The sequence below is a fragment of the Lactuca serriola genome, chromosome 2 (assembly GCF_051521515.1).
Source record: "Lactuca serriola cultivar US96UC23 chromosome 2, Lser_US96UC23_V15, whole genome shotgun sequence".
NCBI lineage: Eukaryota > Viridiplantae > Streptophyta > Magnoliopsida > Asterales > Asteraceae > Lactuca > Lactuca serriola.
Window position 1 is genome coordinate 66,210,369 of NC_136409.1, and position 5,901 is coordinate 66,216,269.

Here is a 5,901-nt window from a genome sequence, read left to right on the forward strand (position 1 = left end):
GGAACTTGAAGAAACGGTTTACGTGGAGCAACCTCCTGGTTTCGTGAATGAAAAACATCCAAATCACTGCTACATTCTGGATAAGGCAGTTTATGGTCTGAAACAAGCACCTAGGGCATGGTATGAAACACTAACTAAGCTTTTAAAGATGTCGAAATTCAAACAAGGTTCAGTTGACCCAACCTTCTTTCGTAAAAAGGAAGGTAACCACCTTATGATAGTTCAGATCTATGTCGATGATATCATCTTTGGCTCAACGAATCCTAGCTTAACAACTGAATTCAGAAAGCTGATGGAGACAAAATTTAAACATTAGACAAGGACCCGAAGGCATCTTTATCAACCAGGAAGCATATACAAAGACTCTTCTTGCTAAATTCGGCATGATGGGAGATTCAAAGGTCAAAGTCCCTATGGCGTTTAGCACCAAGCTCACACCATCCTTGGAAAAACCGGCAGTCAACATAACGCTATACCGCCAAATTATTGGCTCCCTGATGTACCTCACAGCTAGCAGGCCTGATATAATATTTTCTATGTGCTAATATGCTAGGTTTCAAGCGAATCCTCGTGAACCACACATGCTGGCAGTGAAAAATATACTCCGGTACTTGAAGCGAACTACCTCTCTCGGTCTCTGGTATCCCTCAAACTCAAGTTTCTTTGTTCAAGCCTACTCAGATGCAGACCTTGGAGGATGCGGTTTAGACAGGAAAAGCACTACTGCAGGTTGTCAATTCCTCGACGGGAAGTTGGTGAGCTGGCAATCTAAGAAACAAACTTGTGTTTCTTTGTCAACAGCCGAAGCAGAGTACATTGCAGCCGCCTCTTGCACATCTCAAGTGATTTGGATCCAAAGCCAACACCAGGATTATGGACTCAATATGAAAAAGATCCCACTATATTGTGACTCATAAAGTGCAATTAGGATCTGTCATAACCCAGTGCAACATTCCAAAACCAAACATATTGCATTGAGGTATCACTTCATCAAGGATCATGTGGAAGATGGAAACGTAGAGATTCACTATGTTCGAACTACTGATCAATTGGCTGACATCTTCACCAAAGCCCTTCCTGAAGCAAGTTTTAATAAAATTCTACAAGGACTTGGTCTGATGGAATCGGATTCAGTACCAAAAACACCTTCTCAAAACTAAAAGTTAGAAGCGAAATGAACCGAACGTTCGGTCTATTTCGGGTTCGGTTCGCATGGGTACCAAAATGAACCGAACGCTCGGGTTTGGTCCTATTGCACTTGTCTTCGCTTATCTCTGAAAGGTAGTTTCTTTGGTTGTAAACTTTTTGTACACTTATTTTCAAATTTTTTTTAATTTCAAATTTCTTTTCAAACCGAAATGAACCGAACATTCGGTCTATTTCGGTTTCGGTTCCAAAATTTCATAAAATCCAAAAATATTTTTTTCTTTACTTCTGTTTGTGTTTACCTTTTGTGGATGATCGATGGGGCAGGTATTATTCTCACACTTTTTCTAGCTAAGTGTCCCTAGAAGCATGCTGCTGCATGTTATCCAAAGCCTCAACTGATTCTGAATAAAGCCTTACTGACTTGGTATATACAAACCTTGTCTTCTCAATTAGGCTATTATATTTATTCTAATCATGAGCTACCTTGCTCTTTTCTCATATGAGATAAGAGTTTTCTGCTTGGTCAATCCTTTTATAGCAGAGGTACTTTGGTTTCTTTACACCATCTCAAATATTTTTCTCCATCATATTCGCTTCATACAAGTAACCCTTGAGACTCTCAGAAATTACCACTGAGGTTTATGGTTACACAATTTATGTGTTTATTATCTTAGCTTCGTGCCACTACGTGCTAAGTGAAACCCACAATTCAATACCTACTATGCATTGACTGTGAACAATTAAATTTGCTCTAGTTTTCACTCATGAATTAACGAATTCACCCAAGTGGTTGTACCATGAAATCTCTAATTTTTCTTTTTGTGTGATTCCTATGAAATTGTTAAATACCATAACATTTCTTCCCTTAGAATCCAGTTTTAATTTTTTTTTTTTTTGAGATTTCACCTAAAAGTATTTTCAACATGTCACTTAAATATACTTCACACCTACTTGTTCAACAGACCACATTGGTCTCACAAGTACTTCAGTTGATTTCTGTCTTATGTCAAGATCAAGAATTCTAACCTGAAGCAAAAGCCTCCCAGTTAAGCCTTATTAAAAGATGTCTTTCAACACTTCTTAATTAGTGATTGATCGTAATTCAACGGGAAACCACACAAACACTTTAAGGTCTCTCTTGACTTTGAAGGAAGAGATTCATGCCCGTGATCCACTGTTTCGTGCCTTTATTGACATCACAATTTCCCACATATGTGTTGTTTTATTTCTTTCTCTTTGACACTCTATGCACGAAAATCTTTTTGATTTTCCATAAAGCTGGTTTCGTTAAATATAAGTTAATTTTAGCTATGGGATTTAATGCAATAAACGAGATGTGCTTAGTATTGTTACATGTGTTTCTTTTGATCTATGAGAACAGCTCATACTAAAAGGATAAGTTGCTGACTCAGCCGAAAGTCTAATCGCTTTAACATTTTAAACGGCGCTTGATGGGAAGGCATGTGAAGTGGAATTGTTTTTGGTATTTCAAATGGCGCTTGATGAGAAGGCGTGTGAAACGGAACAGTCTTTCTCTCTCCTGCGTAATCATCGGGGTTCTGAACTATCACGCGTCCATCACCTAAGGAAATGCTTCGTTTTTTTTTGAAGGTTTAGGAACAGATTCTTCTCTCTCTTCTAACCAAGGTATAAAAGGTAAATTCCACAGTCTTTTACCTCTTTACTGCACCAAATATTCAGAGAGCAAGAAACGATCACTTTCTCCTACTGTTCATCATCTTCCCCAAGAACTTCTCTTCAATGGCAGACTCCTCTTCAGTTCATGCTACCTCCCACATTCTGCCTATTCGCCCTCAGTAAAGCATGATCATCGATCTTACCCCACAAGTCTACGATGCTTTCATGTTCCCAATTGTGGAGTGTCTCAAGTTCTCTCCACTGGTTCCAGAACTAACCAAGGTCGAACTCGTTCCAATGGAGTGTTTGTCAGAAATTTTCACTACAGCCCACTATGACAAGTCTGTCGATCGAATCTTCTTCGGCATCCTTGATACCAAATCCTCAATCTCCAAACAGTGATTCTACTGGCTTCTAGGGTTTGAACATGATGAGTCTAGGGTTAACCCTGAATCTATTCATGTGGGACAGTTGTTCTCCATGTTTTACAACATGGGTTACACTGAGATTTTGACCACCGTGACAAAGTTCAAGAAATCATGCTTACCTCCTCAGTGGAATGGCTTCTTCACTGTGTTGTTCAAAGGGCTATCAGAACGAAGTGCAAGTTCAGATGGGGCGAGCCGACTGTTTATGAAAATTCTCTATGGGCTGTACCACGGCATCAACCTCGATTATCGATCGGTCTTATGGCAGCAACTGATTCAGAACCTTGCATCTACTTCTCGCCATTCTGAGATCTCTTATGCCAGATTTTGGACGCTGGTCACAAAGTGGGCGATGGACAAGTATCATGTTCTTGTTGTTGTTGATTCTCCACTCTCCTTGATAGGAATTTTCCACACTACAAAGATCATAGTGTCTGATTCCTCTAAATTTCAGTTCGTTGGCTTAATCCCTGAGTCAATGTTTGCATGTGTTCCAAAAGACAGTCGCATCATCAAAACTTACAAGGAGTTTCGTCACTCAGGTCCCAGAGAGCTCACTCCTGAAATGATTCAATCAATCCATGACGTTGACAGGCCTGCTCCCAGGGGAAAGAAACAAGACAAGGGAAAAAGACAAGAAAGTTGTCAAAGGAGCGAAAGGTCCTTCTCCAAAGAAGCGTAAACCTTCCAAGGCAATTTAATCCCCTCCACCAAAGAAGAGGAAGACTCAGCCTAGGCGTAAACTCATTCTTGCCTCGTCCTCTGGTGAATCTGAGGAAGAGAGTTCAGACTCAGAAGAATCACTTCGAGGTAATACTCTTCCACGTTCGCCTTCCCCTGAGGTACCTATTTCCTCTAAACTTGTCTCTCCTCCCCCAATCTCCATCTCTATTTCCATTCCCCCATAACCTCCACTACTCAAATACCACCCACCTCTATCCTTGTACCACCTCCCATTTTCACAGAAGCTACCACAACAACCACTGTTGACGTTCAAACCAACGTATTTGATACGGGGCTCCTACTTCAGCACCCGAACCCACTCCCACTACCGAACATACATCCACACCCGAACCCACTACCACAACTGAACCTCCACCCTCGCCTTCATCTCTCGATCACTCATCAGAAGATGATGAACCTTTTTTTGCAGGAGAGGACGTGACGTTTGACTTGGTCTACTACAGACTGTATCAAGTACAAAGTGATGATGACGATGATGCTCCAGTCACCACGAAGCATCTGAAGGAACTTCATGAGAAAATCGATAGTCTCATTGCTTCCTTCTCCTCTTCCTCTCGATCCACTATCTGAGAGGCTGCTATTCAGGGGCTAGTTGATATGTTCACTAAGGCTCATGAAGCTTCTATCAACTCTGCCACTGCTGCTATCGATGCCTCTACCAAGGCGTGTGCTGCTGCGACCGAAAAAGTCGAAAAACTATTTGTTGATGCTAATTCTCTTTTGCAGTCTTTACAGGGAGCCACTGATTCAAATGCAGCGAAGCTTGACTCTCTTGTCGAGAAACTGGCACTTTAGTTGCCTCTGAACTGCAGTCCTTTGCCAGTCTTCGTCAGTCTCTCAACGATGACACCAAATCATTCCAGGCAACTGTTGAGGAGCGCCTAACGAAGCTGCAAGAAGATCTCGCTTCAGAGAACTCAGTGATGGATGCTCTTGCTCGCAAGACCACTTCTCTCAAGGTCACGACTCTTCATCTTTTCCAATCTGAAAAGGAAGTTGCATCTCTTCGATCTGAGCGTGCAGTTATCTCATCGTTTGTTTCGGATGTCCACGCTGCCCTCTCCAACATCATCAAAGCACATGATCGTATCCTGAACTACTCTGTGAGACGCACTCTATCAGAGAAGCTTGCTCCTGCCCTTGCCCTACTAAGCAAACTTGAAGGGCTTCTTGAGTTTGTGGCCCATCCGAAACAAGGGGGAGAAGATGTGTCTCAACCACCTCCCACTTCCACAGCAACTAAAGCAACCGAACCTCCTCCAGCAGGTCAAGCCTCAGGTTCGGGTGTCAAAGACAAAGGAAAGAAGATTGATGAAGACAGTGATGCTGATGATAAAGAGACCATCGCTGATCTCTTGAAGAAAAAAGGACGAGAAAAGGATGTTGACATGAGCGCTCGCGTTTCCAGAGAGGCCGAGGCGAATGAACGAAAAATGATGGAGGCTCATGATCTTCTTGAGAGTAGAAAAACTCTTTTTCCTCCATGGACTCTTGAGAAGCTTATAAAAGAAGCAATTGAAACTCCCAGCATCTTGTGGCTCGAACCAGTGATTTCTTTGGATCGGATCAACTCTATCGACTCTCAGTTCGATATGCCACTGACCCGAAAGGCCTTCATCTTTCATGCTTTTGATAATGTTGCTGATGTCCCACATCCTCACCCAAAGTTTGATAGGGATCTTGTCGAATTTTATATGAGGTCTGCTCAACCTCAGTATCAGACTTGGAGTGCTCAGAAGATCGTCAACGTTCGGGTCCTCAAACTGTTTCGTGAGGGGAACTTCATGAACGTTCGGTTCAAAGTGCTGAGGGGTTCTGCTAAAACTGAACATGTTATATCGCTTGCTGATCTTCCCAACCTGAATCCACATGATTGGATCATTTTGCATAACATCCTCCTCACACACGAAGCTGAGTATGGGCCAATCATCGATCACTTCAA